Raw genomic sequence first — 20385 nt, 5'->3', positions numbered from 1 at the left:
TAAAAAATCCGTCTGGCACGACTTTCCTCGTATCTTTCGGGCCTCTGTCAAGGCCTGCCTCACCTAACCAATGTTCTTCTGGCACGCCGCGGGTTTCGCTGCAACCGCAACGTCAATTAAGCTCACCCTGAAATGAGTCATCGGCGGCCCAAGCGTGACTCCATGACCGAGCGCGCTTGTGTTCGTCTTCTTTTAAGGAGCTTGTTTTGATTTTACACCAAACCTGAACGGTATGAGTCAACTTCTTTCGGCTGCTGCAGGATTAGACAAGCAGTGACTAACTTCTGCCAGCATACTGTGCTCTCAGGTTTACAGTGCACCGATTGCCCTGAGATATGAGTGTCATTCATATTTCTGTAAAACACAAGCATTACTGCGTCTTTTTACCATTCACACACTTGTCTTGCACTATTTGAGTTTGACGTCCATACGCAGGCATGTGGAGGCAAGGCGTCTCATCCGACTCTCTATGAGAACGTGTTGACAGGACATATCTTCTTGACGAGTTCAAAGGGCACAAACTGTGTTAAAGAAGCTGATGAGCCCTGGGCGGCATTCGAAAAAACACAAGAGTTTACTTTGACCTAAGCGAAACTACGTGGTGGATAGAAGAAATATTTGCAGAATTATTTGTTTTGAGCTTTTCTATAAAGTTTTTTTCATAGGGAGGAAAATATCTAACCAATATGTAACCCATGATCCAACAGCTGGAGCATGTGACAGGAATCCCGGTCTGGTTTTCATTCAGAAAGTCATATTTTCGTATCATTGTATTCTGCTTTCTCACAACATTTCCTGTTTCGACTCAGGTGTATTTTGACTCTGGACCGTGTGCCTTTCTTGCACCAGGGCAAAACCTATATTTAGTTGTTATAAAATAAAGAAATAAAAACTGAATGTAGGTAAATACGTTTTTTTTTTCCTTGGAATTTAAAACGTTTCAGCTCATTGCTTTGCAAAATTGCGAACGCGTTTCCAAATTGCTACAAAGACAGAAAATACCAGGCTTTCATACAAAACTTGATGATGTCGGTATAGTAACGGAAGTATGAAGGAAAGGAGAAGTAAGGAAAATGAAAAGAATGCATAAACAACGAGGTCGTATTTCGCCCCACGTACAAGTCGACACGTGTCCACTATAGGATTTAGTGCTGCTCTGGGTGGAATGCTACGTGCATTTCTGTGTCTTAGTCTGGGTTCAACTTAAAACAGGATACAATTATGTAAAATCTGCAATTGTTAAATGTACTGTTGCTGGGCAACAAGAAATATATACACCGATCCCGAGCTAGCTATATCTCTAGCTACCGTGTAGACTTATACAGTATGTGCCTTAGTGGTTAGCACTGTCGCCTTGCACCACCAGGGTTCAGGTTTGATTCCCTGGCTCTGTGTGCATGGAGTTTGCATGTTCTCCCCGTGCTTGGTGGGTTAACCCTGGGTACTCCGGTTTCCTCCCACAGTGTGTGAGAGTATATGTATGTGTGGATTGGCACCCTGTCCAGGGTGTACCCCCTTCTCATGCCCTAAGACTCCTACAATAGGTTCTAGGCCCTCTGCGACCCTGTATACAGGATGAAGCGGGATACACGATGAGGAAATGAAATAACAAAGGCAATTTAATTCTCTGGCATTTAAACCAACATGAGATGTTAAGTTTACATATTGTTTTGCTTAGTTATGCGTGTGATGTGATTTTAATTATGTTCCTTTTTTATTCTTTTTTTTTTTATCTTGTTTTTAATTTTTTTTTCTTTTATTATATTATTTATGTGAAGCACTTTGGGGCATTCTTGTTGGTAAAGTGCTATACAAATTAAGGTGAGTTGTGTTGAGTTGAGAAACAAAGCGAAAAAGTTAGGAATGAGAACATTTCTCTTAGATCTGTGACGAGATTATTATTCTCGAAAGCCAAACATCTACTAATGTATGTAAGAGCCACTAATTTTCCATGAAAGACTCGTCTGACTGATTGCAAATGGCCAATTGTAAGAAGGGAAGAAGGGAAGCGCATGAAGCGGTGCATCCATCATGCATAGTGTCCAAGCCTGTAGAGACCGTCTTACGTTGCTTCAGTCGATCAGGTCTACGCTCAGCAACGTTATAGGGCAATAAAACGAAGTCAGCGGACGACCTGAACGTACTGAACGAGCAGGTGATCACATCTATGGAGTTTTTCTTCGCTGATGGAACAAGCAGTGGTTCCATGTGCTGGACACCACATTGGGTGCTGTAATCAAAGCTAAAGGTGATTGAATGAAATCTTGGTGTGTGTGATTGTTTTTGATGTTGGCCAGGCGATATATATTCACCCACCACCGCCCGACAAAGCATTTTACCTTCTAATTCTGTGGATGGAACTTGAACTTCACTTTAAAATCTTAGGCGTATGGAATACCATGACGACTGATACACTTAAAAGGAACATCTTGACACATTACACAACTCGTGCACTCGACGATAGCGGTCAAATTTCAGCTCCTGAACGACGAATTACTCAAATTCACACAACGTGTATGAGAACGTATGCGCTGATGCACGTACTGTACGTTTTTGAGGTAAGCACTTCAATCCGGGTGAAATCCCCTGGCTGGTCTCGTCTTTATCTCTTTCTTGCTCTCGTTATTACTCTCACCATCTCCAACACTTTCTCTGCTCTCGAAATGCATGCCGTTTGCATTATCACTAATTACACTTCCTGACGTAAAAACATGCATTTGTCCACCGGTGGTGGGCGCAAGCGCGAGACCTACTTTGGGTTTTTCATTCTCTCCTCAAACACACATGTGCATGAATGTGTTTGTTTCTTCATTCACCTAGTTTCACTTCAGAGGAAAGGTCAATGAGTGCAGGATGAACTTTGTTCACCTGTGTGTGTGTGTGTGTGTGTGTGGTTAAGATCCTCCTGATTGACTTTCTAATTCACTAGAACATCTCTTATCCGCTTTATCCTTCACTAAAAAATTGCCTAATCCTAACCTCACCCTGTCATCCTTCAGGTTATAATCTGTACGCCCTTTTTTTTTTGTTGTTCTGAGCTCCTTACGCTGCTCCAGGCGACATCTTTGCCATAATTTCCACCCTTCGCACCACACACAGGTCTCACGACAGACGTCACCTTCACCAACACCTCTGTTTTTCAGTAAAGTTGTTACTTGCTTCTTCTTTTTGGTTCCTGATCTGAAGGCGAGACATGCTGGATGGTTTACTCTCACAGGGTCGCTCACAGGCAGGAACAGGAAGAAACACACACCATCTCGCATGCCACTGTATGATCACACACACATGTCACCAGGGAGGGGATGTTCACACAAACTAGACATTTTGCTTCTTTTTTGTGCCATAGGAGCCTGTGGGCTGCTTTTACAACTAAATAAGTCTGTATGTGTCCCACTCCCCCAAACACACACACACACACACACACACACTAGAAAGAAGTTTATTTTTATTTTATTAGTATTTATTTTAACTAAATTTTAAAATTTATTTTTGAATTACATTTTTTAAATGTGTTATTAAAAAGGTATTACACTATTATTATTATTATTATTATTATTATTATTATTATCATTAAATTGACCCCAATATTATATTATAAATATGAAAATATATGCATTTTTAAATTACAAAGCATTACTAAGAATAATAAAGCTCACACACACGTTCCATCATCATCATCATCATCATTATTATTATTATTATTATCATTATTATTATTATTATTATTATTATTATCATTATTATTATTATTATCATTATTATTATTATTATTATTGTTATTATTATTATTATTATTATTATTATTATTATTATTGTTATTGTTGTTGATAAAATAGGTTTGTTTACATAATAAAACATAGAATATAATGAATTTCACAAATTCATACACACAACAATTAATTTATTATTATTATTATATTATTATTATTATTATATAAGAATTAGAGTCACTCCTAATAGTGTATGATATTATAAATATTAAATTATTTGCATATTATTAAAACACTAAGCACAACTAAGTACACACACATTTTTCATTATTATTATTATTATTATTATCAGCGCTCTGATTCAGGAAAGCGAAAAAGAGTTTGGCTCCCCAGTTAGAACTCATTTAGAATATGTGTTTCTAAAAAATACAATTAAGAAAAAAAAACGTGTAACAATAAAAAATATAGCAAGATAGGAATGATTTCTTTTTCTTCATGTTATTATTCTTATTCTTATTGTTTCTGTTGTTTATGTCACTGTCGTTGTTAAAATAAGTTTTAATAAGTACATATTTATTTTTAACAATAAATATGATGAATTACACAAATTCATACACACAACAGCAATTCATTTATTTATTTATTATTTTCGTTTGTATTATTATTGTTCTAGTTCTATGAGAATTTAAGTGACCCGTAATAGTATATTATATTAAAAATATAAAAATATTTATATAATATTTAAACCCAAATTATTACTGATGAGAACAACAACACACACACATTTTCTCATCATTCTTCTTCTTATTATTATTACTACTGCTGCTACTATCAGCACTCAGATTCAGGAAAGTGCAAAAGTTTTGGCCCTCTTTAGAACTCTTGATACCAAAATAGCAATATAGAAATGTAGCATTATTATTATTATTATTATTATTATATCAACAACAATGGTAATAGTAGTAGTAATAACAATACTACATTCCATTTTTGTTTTGTTATGTTTAGTTTTTTAGATATCAGGAGTTCTGAATGACTTGGGGCCCAACCTTTTTTTTTCTTTCTTTTCTTTTTCTTTTTTTGCTCTTTCCTGAATCAGAGCGCTGACTAACACTGGTTTATCTGGTTTAATTAGGAGCCTCGGTGTTCATTAAAGCTCTTAATTGCCCTGTTTTATTTTAATTTTTTTGCCCTGGCTCAGGCCCCCCCACTTCCCCCTCCTCCTTCCTTCTTGTCCGTGCGCGCTCCCGCTACTCCGATTCTCTAAGCTCGGTTGCGCGCATTCCTCGGCGCAGGCGCTCGAGAAGCAGCTTGTGAATGAGCGTAGCGGTGACGTCACTCTGCGAATGTCAACAATGTAGCGATTGAGAGGAGGAGGAGGAGGGGGGGGGTGGGGAGTGAGGGAGGGAGGGAGGGAGGAAGAGGAGGAGGAGGAGGTGTTTCGCTCTGGTGTAACAAACAGAGGAGACGGAGCGGCACGCCGCATACGATCCCCCGCACACACACACACACACACACTCATACACTCATACACACACACACACGCACGCATACGCGCACACGCGCGCGCGCTGACGTCTGAAGAACAAAACAACGCTCTTATCAAAATCCAAACTTCCTTTTTGGTCTAAAGAACAAATCCACAGGAGGAGAATCTCTCTCTCTCTCTCTCTCTCTCTCTCTCTGTGTGTCTCTCTCTCTCTGGTGCTGCACGACTGATCCGCAGCAGCAGCAGCAGCAGTAGTAGTAGCAGGAGCAGTGTGTTGGTGCTGGTGCTGGTTCTCCCCCTGCAGCCCGGGTGGGCTTTAGGAGCGCGCTGGGAAGTCATCATGTGAAGAACAAACAAAAACAACAACAACAACAACAAAACAAGAAACAGAAGAAACCTTTGATCTCGGACAAAAACAAACAAACAAGCAAACAGGGCTGGAGCGCGAGGAACCGAAAGTGTGAAGGTGAGTGTGTGCTTTTCTTCCCCTTACAAACTTGGGCTTTGTGTATGTGTGTGTGTGTGTGTGTGTGTGCATATATATATATATATATATATATATATATATATATATATATGTCTCGGTCGCGTCCTAAATCGCATGCACGCTGCAACGTGTCAGAATCAGCTCACTAATGCATATAGTGTCAATAATACGCGACAACGGGACGCGTCCCAAATCACACAGAGCGCTAAACAGTGTACTTGGGATGAGGTGTTTTGATACACACCATGGGTTTGGGTTGTTGTGGGTTTTTTTTTTTCATTGGAGAGGAAAGAGGAGGGTTAAGCATGGCTCTTGTTTGCTGCTGAGAAGAAAAAGTAGCTGTCAAATGAAGAAGGAGCTAAAGAGGACACAATACAGGGACCCAAGACCCCTCCTTCTCTCTCTCTCTCATACTCTCTCTCTCTCTCTCGCTCTCTCTCTCTCTCTCTCACACACACACATGCACAGCATGAGCCAGATTCCCACCTCCTGTTTACTTCATTCTACATCATTCATCCTCTTTCCTTTCAGCGGTTCGAGATACAGAATAGAGGGTGTAATGTTTGACTTGCGAGTAAAAGTGGTCTGTTAACAGGGTGCACTCACTAGTAGGCGCACTAGTAGGTGGCGGACTCTTTAACATACAGGTGCCCAAAGTGCACCATAAAAAGATTTAATGTCTTTTAGGAACCGTTTACGTTTCCTTCACTTGAGGAAGAACCCTATCGTTCAGGAAGCGTTCCTCAAACCCTTCTCTTCCTTTGTTTTCGTGCTTCTTTTGTTCAATGCATGGTTTTTTAACCACTTTTAAAGGTTCATATATTCAATATAAGGTTCATATATTTATGCATTTACATAAAATAAAATAAATCATTAGTACTTTCCCTCGTCAGTGATACACTACACTTTTCCAAGTGGAGATAGTGTAACAGACTAAAGATACTCAACATGAACCTTAGGAAAAACGCCACGCTTAAAGTGACAATAGTACACTTCAGTCCCTACTCGTAGTCCTGTTTCTGATACTCATATTGTAGATTTTTTTAATTGTTTTTAGGAACCAGTTATATTTTCAGGAACAATTGCACCTAGTAAACTTGTCCACCAGGAAGCTTTTGTTGAACGCATTTTACAATTTACAAGAAAACAATGCATTGTTTTTTGTTGTTGTAGAAAAAAAACATTTCACTATCCACATGTAGTAAGGACAATGGAAGTGTTGGTTTCTTCGTCATTTTTGTGTGTGTTGTGCCGGTAAAGATTCTTTGGAGTACTCACTCACTCACTCATCGTCTATACCGCTTTATCCTGTATAAAGGGTCACAGGGGCCTGGAGTCTATCCAGGGAGACTTAGGTCACGAGGTGCGGGACACTCTGGATGGGGTGCTAATCCCTCGCAGGGCACGCATGCTCACACACTCATTCACACACACTATGGGGAAATTTTGGAAATGCTAATGTGCATTTCTTTGTACTGTGGGAGGAAACCGGAGCGCCCAGGGGAAACACATCAAGCACATGCAAACTGCATGCACACAGAACCTGAGTGAGGAATCGAACCCGGACCCTGGAGGTGCAAGGCCACAGTGCAATTATCCACCACAGCCACTGTGCCACCTCTTTGTAAAATCTTTGGCCTAAGTAATTAAAATTTTATTAAAGAACTTGTAGACCGTTGTAGGTCCCTCCAGGGTTTCGATTCCCGCATTAGGGTCTGGGTTCATGGACTTTGCATGTTTTCCCCGTGCTTGGTGGGTTTCCCCGTAGTGTGTGACTGAGCATGTGAATGTACCCCTGCCTCGTCAGGGTGTACCCCGCCTTGGCCCTAAGTCTCCAGGGATAGGCACCAGCCCCCAGCCAATCCGGATCGGATGGTCTGCTGTGGTGACCCCTTGACGGGAGAAGCCAAAATAAAGTATCCACATGTGAGGACTGTTGGGTATAATTCTTTTGCCAAACTTCTTTGAAAACTTAATTATATGAGTAAAGAGGAAAAAGTCAGTAGAAATTGCAGTTCTATAACAATAGAGTCCTGGAGAAGTCTTAGGAGGATGTAATAAATAAATAAAAACACTATGTCCATGTATATAATAATAATACAATTATATATATTTAAAAAGTATTATTATTATTATTATTATTATTAATAGTGTGCTGCTTTATGAGAGAGAGAGAGAGAGAGAGAGAGAGAGAGCGCTACCCGTGTGCACTGAGCGCGCGAGGCGGCGCGCGCTCTCGCTTTGTTCCTTTCAGCAGCAGTAGTGCGCGCGCGGAGCCGCGAGCGTTACATTCCATTAATCCGCATTATTAGATCAGCGGAAATGTGTCTCTGTGTGTCTCTGTGTGTGTGTGTGTGTGTGTGTGTAAGAGAGGGGTCTTATTTAGGGCTGTCGCGAGACGGGAGGATGGAGTTAAAGAGCCGCGCGCGCGCCGCCGCCATTTTAACATAAATAAAGCCAGTGTCGGAATGTCGCGTGCGGAAGGCACGCAGGTGTCGCGCGCGCTCCGAGACGAACCGATGAGCGGCAAATATCAAGCGAGGTTGCCAGGTCGGGAGGGTTTCCCTCATCACCTTTCGTGCACGTGGGATATTAGGAGGGAAACAAACAAACAAACAAACAAACAAACAAACATATCAAAAGCAGGTTTTTAATAACAAAAGAAGTTTTATTTTAAGAAAATTAATTAGGGAGCAAATGGTACAGTGGCACGTCCAGGGTCAAGGGTTCGATTCCCACTTCTGGTCTGTGTGTGTGTGTGTGTGTGTGTTGAGTTTGTGCATGTGCTCATGTGCTTGCTGTTCCCAAGTTGCCTGTAGTGTGAGTGTTGAATGGTTTGTTTGGTTTAGTGGTTGTCACTGTCGCCTTGCACCTCCAGGGTCTGTGTGCATGATGGGAATCGAACCCAGACCCGCGGCGACAGTGCTTATACCACTACGCCACCCTGCCTTCTAACAGTCTCTCAGTCGTGCTATAATTTGACCATCTCTCACTGCTCACAACTCACATCAGCTTGGCTTTTGTCTTCAATGCATCGAGCTCCAGAGCACTAAACCACTGCATCTACTCTCTTAACGTGTCAGCCATTAACTATGATCGGATCGTAATCAGACCTGGTCGTCGGTTTGAGCATGTGTGTGTGTGTGTGTGTGAGTGAGTGTGTGATGTGCAGAATGTGCTGACATTCCTCATGCGGTGATGCAGCAGTTCGCCGTGCCTTCTTTTGTCTGCCTGCTGCAACTGAATCCTTTTATTCTCTCGATCCACACAATGTCTTATTTCGCACGTCGTGTGAGAGGCTGAAGTCTGTAGACGTGGCTTGTGATATCACAGCATGCTTTTTTTTTTTTTTTTAGGTTATGAGATCATGCTTTTGGATATTGAAGGCACATCGGTGCATGCCAACACATGCTGTACGTTAAATGCTCTGGAATGTACAGTGCACTCGATCCGCTTGTGTGAAGAAGCCGAGCGCTTGCTCTGGTTCTGAAACAAACAAACATAAATAAATCAAAAATACGTAAAGCATTTAACCTTGTTCAAGTGAACTGTAGAGCCTGACCAATTCAGATGTGTCTATTCTATACAATCTTTCAAATAAATTTTAAAAATCATTGCTGGTGTATGAATGGAGGAGGGGGCACTTACTTTCACACACACATGTAAAATGTTTTACTTAGACTCAGATATACTGTGGAATGAGTGTTTCTAGTGACGCAGCAATTTGTGGAATTTCGTTTTATTTATTTATTATATAAATGACTGGAGCTTGTGCTTTAGAATTAAAATGTGAACAGGTGTGTGTGTATGTGTGTGTGTGTGTGTGTGTATGTGAGACGTTTGGTGCTTACATTTAGAGCTATTGAGCTCGCGAGAAGAGGCCGAGGCAGCTGCTGTTTTTATACACTAACTCTCCTACTCTGTGTGTGTGTGTGTGTGTGTGTGTGTGTGTGTGTGTGTGTGTGTAGTCTTCCTACAGAGCTCTGCAGGAGCAAAGGTATTAAACAATACCCAAACGCTGTGTATTCACACTCCGAGCAGTTCTTATTCATTAAAAGCATCTCACACAGGGTGCAAAACGGATACACCCTGACAAACGCGCACACACACACACACACACAAACACCTTTTTTTAGTCCATTCATCAAAGCTAAGAAGATACATGGCTATATTTCCTGTTTTACCTTCTTTGAGCAAAAGGTTATTACCTGGTTATGAAGTGCACTAGAAGTAGTGTATGTTGGAAATAGACTGCTGTGTCCCGTTAACGCTTAGCGCTCGATTACCATCAATGTAGAAAGTTTAAAAACCACGGCCTCCCAGGAACTCCATTAATACCCCAGACATGTGGAAGTTTTTCAAAATCTGCACGATTACTTTTTAAAGATCTTCTGTGACCATAAATCAGTTCCACGCCTTCATTACAGAGTCCTGGATTGACTTGAACGCCTCCTCGTACGCTGGCCTGTTGTGCTGGTTTACTATATAATACATGTGACTGTAGTGTTTTGCTCAGGATGGAACGTGTGTGGAATCTGTGTGTGGGTGAGCCTGCACTCATCAGGTTTTAGTCACCGGTTTATTTCAGGCGCAGTGGTGTCTGTAACACACACTTCTGCAGCCCCTTAAAATACACCAGCGTGTGTGTGTGTGGTGGTCCTTCATGTCTGTGTCCAACGGCTTTGCAGCGTTAGTGTGCGCAAAGGTCACATGTCAAGCGAACTGCTTCCAACCAACATGCTACAGTAACACATGTAATGACACTCCAGCGCTCCCTCCGATCCCACACACACACACACACACACACGGATGCACTCATTTCATCACGGCTTACCCGACCCCTCTTCATTTATGGAGAGCGTTCAGATACACAGTCGATCGTTTCCTAGGCTCATCGATCCTATCGTCCAGTCTCCTCCATGACGTCCTCTCAGGCTCTGCGAGAGCTCCCTCCTGTTTCTCTTTCAGCTTAGCGAGAACTTCTATTAATGACCTGCAGCAGAACAGCTGTCCTAAGCAGAAATATCGGCTCCCGCTGAGCTCGGGTTCATAAAAATAAAGCATGACTCAACAGCATCTTTTAAAATATGGTTTATGATGTAGAGTTTTATATCATGGTTATATCCGGCTTTCCAATTTAAAAGTAGACCAGAATCCTGGAATATGGAAATGTGATAACCCGGTCACTCAGTTCATCAACTGACTTTTTTTTCAGTGCCGCATAATGTTGCTGGGTCTAGACCTGAAGCAGCCTCAGACCATAACACTGTCTCCAGAGGATACGATGCATGATGGTGCGCATCTTCACTTCGTACCCCGATCGCTCTGGAACAGGATCAGTCTGGGCTCATCAGGTCACATCATCCTTTTCTATCGCTCCAAAGTATACTTTATAAAGTATATAAAGCCCTGATGCATGGTTACGCAGCTGTTTAGTCCCAATCCCGTGAGTTCTCGTCACATTGTGTGTGTTTGTATGGACACTTTTACTTCCAGTCCTTTTTTGTAATTATTCGTCACATGGACCTTCCTCACCGCATATCCCGGTTAGGAAGGGTTAAGGGCGTTACGCGAACCCCTGACCTTCCCATCAGTAAACTGGTAACCCACAGCCTTAACCATTTCGACTGTAAATGGGGGCAGCGTTAACTCAAGGTGTTAAGGCTCTGAGTTACTGGTCAGCAGTTCGAGCCCCATCTCAGCCAGGTTGCCACTGTTGGGCCCTTGAGCGAGGCCCTTAACCCTGTCTCGAATTTCCCAGTCTGGTGATATGCTATATTTTTGGTTTTGGTTTTATCAGTCTACCAGACTCTTTCAGGTTGCGTTTGGCTTATTTTGGGCGTGCTCCAGGTCAGATCGTGTAGCACACGGCCTCCGGATCAGTTCTGCTCGGTCCCAAGGAGCACACACAAGCTGAGCTAAGCAGACGCAGACATACATAGCAGAGACAGTACGACTAAATATGGGCCAGACACAGCCTGGGGCTATCCCAGATACACACACACACACACACACACACACACACACACACACTCATACACACGGTCAGTTTCTGTTACTTGCACCCATCCTTCATAGTACGTATCACTGACTCCATATAAACAAACAGATGTAAACAGACGTGCAAATCAACCCATGCACAAACACACACCAACACACACACACACACCCACAAATAGACAAGAGTTTCTGGGGAAATCTTTGGGGGAAACAGCGGTGTCACTGGTCCGTGTTGGTACAAATGACTCATATGCAGCTTGGCTCTGTAATACTGGGTTCCCCTTTAAATATAACATACACACCGCACTGCACAGGGCAGTGAAGCGCTCACACACACACACACTCACACACACACTCACACACACACACAGGAAATAAACAGAGCATGGTGCATGCTTAGGAGAAGAAGAAGAAAAGAAAGTCTTTCAGTTAAAATCCCGCTCAACGTGATAACAAGGCAGTAAAAGTCTGACTCGAGGGTTTTCCCGGCGTTAATCACAGAACCCCAGAACGCTCTTCTTTTTTTTTTTTTTTCTATTTCAGACAGCTCTTGGGGAATTCATGCACACGTATTTGTTTTCTTGCGCGCAAATGAATCACGCTTTCACCCCCGTTGAGGTTTATCCGGCTGAACCTACCACAAATATGCATGCGCTCGATATCTCCACCAATCCTCACTTTCACTTACGTTCACCTCATTTTTCAGTCAGAGTCACCCCGTTTCGAACTTTTTCGCTGAGGGCGAAAACGAGAAATGACAATTAAGAGCGGATCGCCGCGAAGTCAACGGTTCTTCCGAACGTGTCGAAACTGCCAGGCTTCTTATATGACATCATCAGGGATATACAGATGTTTGATGAGGTCAAAAACTACGTATAGGAGATTTTAAAAAGGAAGAGGACGTAAAGACTTTTCACTATTTATATAGTGTCTGTTTATGATCGTTGACATTATGAGCACCGCAAACTGGGAAGAACCAAAAAAGAAAAAACAATCCACTTCGGTGACTAGTTTCGTCATCGAATTCTCCGGCCTGCAGCCAACAACAACTTAGCCTTGTTGTTTTTTTTCCTCCACGTTCTTGATCTGTTTTGTCTGTCAGTCTGGGCCGCGTTAAAGCGCATGGCTAATTCGGAACAAGCCCGAGCGAACCCGCGTTTAGAAACGACGACGTGACGTTTCAGGCTGAAGGCTGTTCTCCTGTTCCTTCCTTTTCTCTCGGCCCACCACCACCACCACCCCCTCTCCCTCCACGCACGTTTTCATTCCTGAGGCGCTTGGGAATGAGCTGCGCAGTCACTCGGGTCCAGTCCAGCGCCGGAGTGGAAGGTATTTCAAACAATCAGCGGATTCCTGGGAAGAGGATGAGATCATGGCTTCACAGAGAGAGCGAGAGAGAGAGACAGGGCTGGAGGAAGGGTGGGAGGGATTGAGAAAAGGAGGGAGAAATGGAAAGAGGGTTCTGATGATGAGTGAGAAATGTTTCATGAGCGACTAAAGCGAACATCCCCACCGCGTGTGTTTGAAGGGAAACTGAGGCGCCCAAGTGAAATCCAAGACATGGCAAATCATGGAAGAATAATGATTGCTTATCGAGCACCAGAATAACGAATCGGACCCGTCTGATTACTCACATAGTTCTTCTTGATGTTGTTATCGTGTAGTACTGAGAGATCTGAGTTCTCTTCTTCTAATATCGCTGAAAGGCTTAATAAAGGTTTGTGCAGGTGTGTAGGTATGAGAGCTGAGAGCATCGATCCTGAATAGACGTTCATAAAAGCGTCGTCATTTCTTTCTTTTTTTTTTATCACCAAACTCACAAAGCCATTGACGGATTCTTTTGTTCTAACGCCTATAAAACATTCATGTCAAACTGGGACTTGTGAATGAAAACAAATGTAAAACCCGAAGACTTCAATGACTCGCTGCGAATAATTTATGTTTGTTGTCTCGAGTTTGGTTTAAGATTTTTTTTTGATCATGTCATAACACCATCATACCATCAGTTTCATCCAGCCATTTAGGAACATCTGTAGTCAGTCTAGGAACCTTTGAAGTTCGTCTAGGAAACGCTTAAGTCCAACTAGGAAACGCTTTAGTCTAATAATCCAACTAAGAACCTTTGTAGTTCATCTAGGAATCTCTGTACTCCATCTAGGAATTTCTGTGCTCCATCTAGGAACCTCTTTAGTCTAATAGTCCAACTAGTAACTTCTGTAGTCCAACTAGGAACCTCCTGTGGTCCATCTAGGAATCTCTGTACTTTATCTAGGAACTTCTGTAGTGCAACTAGGGAAATTGTCCAATAGTCCAACTGGGAGTCCCCTTTAGTCCATCTAGGAACTTCTGTAATCAATCTAGGTAACGATTTAGTCTAATATTCCACCTAGTAACTTCTGTAGTCCAACTACAAACCTCCTGTAGTCCAGCTGGGAACCTCTGTACTTCATTTAGGAACTTCTGTAGTGCAACTAGAAAAATTGTCCAGTAGTCCAACTAGGAGTCTCCTGTAGCCCATAGTCTAGGAACCTCTTTAATCAATCTAGAAAACTCTCTAGTCTAATAGTCCAACTAGGATCCTCCTTAGAACCTCTGTAGTTCACCATGTAGGCCAGTGGTGATTACTGTTGTATTTATTCCCATTTTACAACCGTGGTAGGACCTCCACTCAACATTCACACACTACAGCCAATTTGGGAACACCAATTAGCATGTCTTTGGACCGTTGGGGGAATTCGGAGGAAACCAACCAGCCAAACCAGACGCGGGAATCGAACCCCGACCCTAGAGGTGCGAGGCCACAGTGCTAACCACTACGCCACCGTGCCGCATATGAATAGGCTACATCAACCTCGTCAACTTAACGCTTTTAATCAGTTCGATGAGTCCTGAAATTCCCCTCATCGTCTCTGTTTCATTGGACGACACCTGTGCAAGCATGAAAGCCTACAGAGACATTTACAAAGCTTTAATGAAAGAAAAAAAACTGGCACAGTGCAGTCATAACAGGAATCTGAGTGTTGTTGAGATACGGTTGTGTTATGATGCGTCCTGTCTCTAAACAGCACTGTACTCCCGGGTGTGTCAGAGACGAGACTGAGCTTCTGTGTTCTATTAATATTCATGACACGGTAATGACATATTTTCACTTATGTTATATAGTTTCTCTGACCGGACATTTTTTTTTTTTTAAAGAGTGTTTTGAGGTTGGTTGAAAACAACACAAGCTCTTTATGACAAAAACACCTTAACATTAACTACGAGCAGAACTCAAAAAAAAAAAAAAAAAAAGTGTTGCTGTTTGACTTGACTCGATCGAGACTTTTTTAGAGAGTGTAGAAGATTAAGGTGAAGCGCGCTGACAGTTTCCTTAGCGTCGGGTAAGCTAGTGATTTCTGAGGCGATGAAACAAAAACAAGCGCGATATGTGGTTTTACTCATGCAGCTGGAGGTGTAGGTGTGTGTCTGCAGGGCGGTTGTGTGTTTGTTTGAATGTGGGTGGGTTGATGATTGTGCACTGTGTATGTGTGTGTGTGTGCGTGTGTGTGTGTGTGTGTGTGTGTGCGTGTGTGTGTGTATGTTTGTGTGTGTGAGTGCATGCATCCTGTGGGACTTGCGCAGGTGGCACGGGGTTTGGGGAGCGGGGTGGAGGGGTGAGCGGTGGGCGTGGAGCTTCGTGACCACTTCCTGATTGACTACAGTAAGCTACATGGCAGCGTTCCAAGGTTTGCACATGTGTGTCTTGTTATGGCTTGTTATGCACATCAGTGTGTGTGTGTTTTTCTCGGTTACTGATTTCGATTATTGCCAATAGGGCAGTTATGCGTGATCAGTGACGTTATGACGTGTGTGTGTGTGTGTGTGTGCGCGCATCACTAAGGCTCTCATAGAGCTGATACGATAATTTAGTTTTGTATTGTATACTATATGGACGCATTTTATATCCAAATAAAATATTTCTTTATATACCTATATATATATATATATAAAGGTAATATTTGCATATATTTTATGAGTGTTGTTCAAGTCAAACTGGGACTTTTTTTTTTTTTAAACACTACAAAAACTAGTAAAAACTTTCTTTATTTTTCTGAATAATCACCAGCTTTACTTTAGCGTTTCACCAGAGCTTGGAAATATTTAATTATTTACAGACGTACATCCTTCTTTAACAAGTTTGCATTGTAATGGGATTAATGCTTTTATTCACGAGTTAAAAATTTCCTCAAAAGTTCCAGTTTGACTTGAAGATTTCACCAAAACTCTTATATTTTGAAAAGAAATCATCAATCACTTAAGAGTTATTACTTGTTTAGAGAAGTTCATTGTACATCTAATAATAGTTAAAAAGCTATTATTAACAGAAATAATCATTTATGATATATATATATATATATATATATATATATATATATATATATATATATAGTTAACTGTGCATCTGTGTTTTTCAGGTTTATCTATTTAAGGTAGATTAAAAGTAGAATTACTTTTATAACGTGTAAAATTAAACACTTCTGGGATATGTGTATGTAAAAATGTAAAACTCTCAAAATGAATGTATTATTATTAATATTATTATTATTATCATTATTATTATAATTATATAATAAAAATAATCGTATAAAATTATTATATTATAAAATGAGCTAAAATTCAGTTCATCGTTTTTCTAGGTTGTGCTTAAAAAAAGGATATGTCACTCTGCGTATATTGCGCAATCCTGAGCATTAAACTGTATATCTTAAAAAAGACAGCAAAACATATAATGGTTCAAGTGCTCTGAATTTGAACGCCAACAGAAGTGTCAGGGCTCTCGAATCCGGATGAAATCATTCGAACGCTCAGTGACATGCAGTTCTGTTTTTTCCCCCTTTCTGAACACGTCCTCACACGACCCCACCATCACTGACAAGACCTTTATTAATATCTACTGCGTACATGCTGAGCACAGGTTCAAATGAGCCCAAGACTGTATATACGTAGTGAGGGTCTGCGACCGGTTCAATACACGGTCCGTGTCAGAGTCTGCATGTGTGTGTGTCCATGTTTGAACTTAGAATGAGGCTTAACAAAGCAAATGAAATAGAAGAGGATTCTTAAAGCTTACAGCATCCTGTTTTCATTTGCCTGCCAACACGACCCAGACAACTGTGGTTTGTGCTCATTAGCTGCATCTTTTATCTTTGTTGTGTTTTTTTCTCTCCATAAATGATTCACTGGAGAGAAAAAAAACAGCAAATATGATTTTTCTTAAAAAAATAAAAATAAAAAAATAAAAATAAAATTAATTAGGTTTTAGTCAAGGTTAGAGTCATGGCTACTTCATGGTGCTGGAGGAATGTAAAGTATTAAACACCATCTCTCTGAATTCTCTGTCACATGCTAGAATGGAATGTGTGTGTGTGTGTGTGTGTGTGTGTGTGTGTGTGTGTGTGTGTGTGGAGTGATGAGGAATGGGTTTATTTACTGTCTAAACCTGTCCCCGCTATCATAGTTATCAGCAATAGCATCTGCCTGTAATCTATCCTGTACATTATCTGTAATGCTAACGCTCCGTTCGGAAGGAGAAATAACTAAACAAATGAATTAGGATTAAACAAAAAAATAATTACTAGACAGCTAACTTTTTAAATAGTAACCTTACTACATTTTTAAGTAATTATTTTAATAGTCAGCTTTGTATGTATGCTTTGTAAAGCCTAATGGATTGTAGATTAATCAGGTTAATTAGTAAATTGTAAACATAGCTAGATTTACTAGAAAGTAATAATCTTAATCCAAAGCTTAAGTTGAACCTTACAATATAGGTAGCTTTGCAAACAGTAATCTTAAAAGAAACCATTGTATTTAGTTTTATATGTATTAACTTAACAAAAAAACATACTACATATTTAGTTATTCTGAATAGTAAACTGAAAATAGATAAATTTGTAAAAAGTAATATTAAAACATAATAGTAATCCTTTGTAATAGTAATTCTAATAGTTTTCCTGCTAGATAGTAACACTTACAAATAATAATAAATAACTGGAGTAAAATGCAGTTTTTATCCCAGAAACTGCAGTTATTATTTTTAATGCTGGCTTTATAAATATTGTTTTTAAAAACCTAAAGAGTAAACATACTACATAGTTAGTTTTTTTTTTTAAATAGTAGACCAAATAGTAATCTTAATCTAAACTTTTCTATGTCTGAAGCTTTGTAAATAGTATCCTTGATTGTAACCTTACTAGAAAGTTAAATATTAAAATTTAGTTTTTGTAAACTTACTAGACAGTAATAACCTTAAATTGTAGCTTTGTAAATGCTGACCTTAATATTAACCCTAATTGTAACCTTACTAGATAATCAACTTTGTAATTAGTCCCCTAAATAGTAACCCTAATTTTACCCTTACTAATTAGTTGGCTTTGCAAATAGTCACTGTGATAGTAACCCTAATTTTAACATTCCTAGATAATCAACTTTGTAATTAGTCCCCTAAATATTACCCCTAATTACACCCTTTCTAGATAATCAACTTTCTAATTAGTCCCCTAAATATTAACCCTAATTGTAACCTTTCTAGATAATCAACTTTGTAATTAGTCCCCTAAATAGTAACCCTCATTGTAACCTTACTAATTAGTTGGCTTTGCAAATAGTCACTGTGATAGTAACCCTAATTGTAACCTTACTAGATAATCAACTTTGTAATTAGCCTCCTAAATAGTAACCCTAATTGTAACCTTTCTAGATAATCCACTTTGTAATTAGCCTCCTAAATAGTAACCCTAATTGTAACCTTACTAGATAATCAACTTTGTAATTAGCCTCCTAAATAGTAACCCTAATTGTAACCTTTCTAGATAATCAACTTTGTAATTAGTCCCCTAAATAGTAACCCTAATTGTAACCTTACTAGATAATCAACTTTGTAATTAGCCTCCTAAATAGTAACCCTAATTGTAACCTTTCTAGATAATCAACTTTGTAATTAGTCCCCTAAATAGTAACCCTAATTGTAACCTTACTAATTAGTTGGCTTTGTAAATAGTCACTGTGGTAGAAACCCTAATTGTAACCTTCCTAGATAATCAACTTTGTAATTAGTATAAATTGTAACCTTACTAGGTAGTTGGCTTTGTAACTAGTAACTGTGATAGTAACCCTAACTGTAACCTTACTAGGCAGTTGGTTTTGTAAATAGTTACTGTAATAGTAACCCTAATTTTAATTGTACTAGATAGGTAGCTTTGTAAATAGTGACCTAAATAGTAACCTGACTAGATAATCAGCTTTGTAATTAGTAACTTAAATAGTAACCCTAATTGTAACCGTACTAGGTAGTTGGCTTTGTAAATAGTGACTGTAATATTAACCCTTATTGTTTGCTTTCTAGATAATCAGCTTAGTAAATGGGGCTCTAAATAGGAACCCTAATAATAACCTTAATAGATAGTCAGCTGTGTAAATAGTAACTTTAATATGAAATGTATTAGTAAACTTAGTAGTTTTTCTTTCTAAATAGGAACTTAAATTTGAACCTTAAAATGTAGTTAGTTTTGTAATCAGAAAGTAATTAAACTAAATAGTTTGCTTTTCTGAATAGTAGTATTCTTAATTGTAAGCTTCATAGATGTGTAGAACATAGAACTGTAACCTTTATATTAACCAAACTAGATAGTTGGCTTTGTGAATAGTGATTTTAATAGTGAACTTAATAGTAAACATATCAGATTCACTACAGTTTCGTCCCAGAAATTCTTCATGCATAGCTGCAAAATTATGTGAGTCTCTGTACAAAAGTGCAAAATTACACCTTTTTAGCAGAAATGTAGCTTTATTTCAAAACATCCTCTTCTTTGTAAACAGACACCGAGTCGTGTCTCCCACTCATGATGAACTCGTGTTAACACATCTGGTGTTTTGTACGTAATTGCACTTCAAATTTATTCTTCTTCTGTCAAAGGCATTCGTCAAGACTCTGAAAAGAAAAAAATAATATAAAGTACGAACAATTTTTCAAAGCTATTTGGCTAAAAAGTATTAATTACGTCGATGTGTGGAGAATTTTTGGGATTTCTGAAAACTAGCTTAAATAGTAAGATTACAAGACAGTTAGCTTTTATAACATTTATTATAAGACATTCTTCGAATATTCTACGTAATTGGTAGAAATTTTTACACAAATTAGATTACATACTCTTTCTGTGTAATTTATTTGTCCTGTCTTTAATTTTAATTAGCTTCACTTCTCAATTTCAAGATGACAGTCATTACTGAATGTTAAGTTAAATGACATTTCGAAGCTCGGACGATTACGGAGACTTGTGCTGGCTGACGATATGCAGTTCGAATTTTGCCAGTGCATAAAGGTCATTGATAAGACACCGATATACAGGGTTCATTCGTTAGATAACATTTATGCACACACTTAGACACTGAAGGTCGGACTATATGGCAACCCTTTTCCACGTCTGTTGTCCCAGGGCAAATAGTGCTCATCTTTCAGGGCACGAACGATAACCTCTGCATGGTTACGTGTGTGGAGGGGTGTGTGGGTGTATGGGTTTGGGTTCTCATGTCAGATTATCCGTGTGTGAGTGTATGTAGATTTCCATAGAGTGTTAACACTTACTCTCTTGAATAAAAAATAATAACAATAATATGTGGATCATTTTAGTGTTTAATAATCTGACTATATGTGACCTTAA

At 39.7% G+C, this 20385-nt stretch overlaps 1 protein-coding gene across 1 annotated transcript in view; it reads left to right on the top strand.

The window, feature by feature from the left end:
• Positions 1-5223: 5223 nt before the first annotated feature.
• Positions 5224-20385, top strand: part of bach2b (BTB and CNC homology 1, basic leucine zipper transcription factor 2b) — a 94419-nt gene continuing 79257 nt past the window's right edge. The window contains exon 1 of the mRNA XM_053484133.1: positions 5224-5665. The gene's annotated coding sequence lies outside the window, so the exon portion shown is untranslated. The remainder of the gene's footprint in view (positions 5666-20385) is intronic.

Source organism: Clarias gariepinus, chromosome 2 (assembly GCF_024256425.1).
Source record: "Clarias gariepinus isolate MV-2021 ecotype Netherlands chromosome 2, CGAR_prim_01v2, whole genome shotgun sequence".
NCBI classification, from domain to species: domain Eukaryota; kingdom Metazoa; phylum Chordata; class Actinopteri; order Siluriformes; family Clariidae; genus Clarias; species Clarias gariepinus.
The sequence above is the reverse complement of the archived record's forward strand: the minus strand, read 5'-3'. Positions and strand labels throughout refer to the sequence as shown.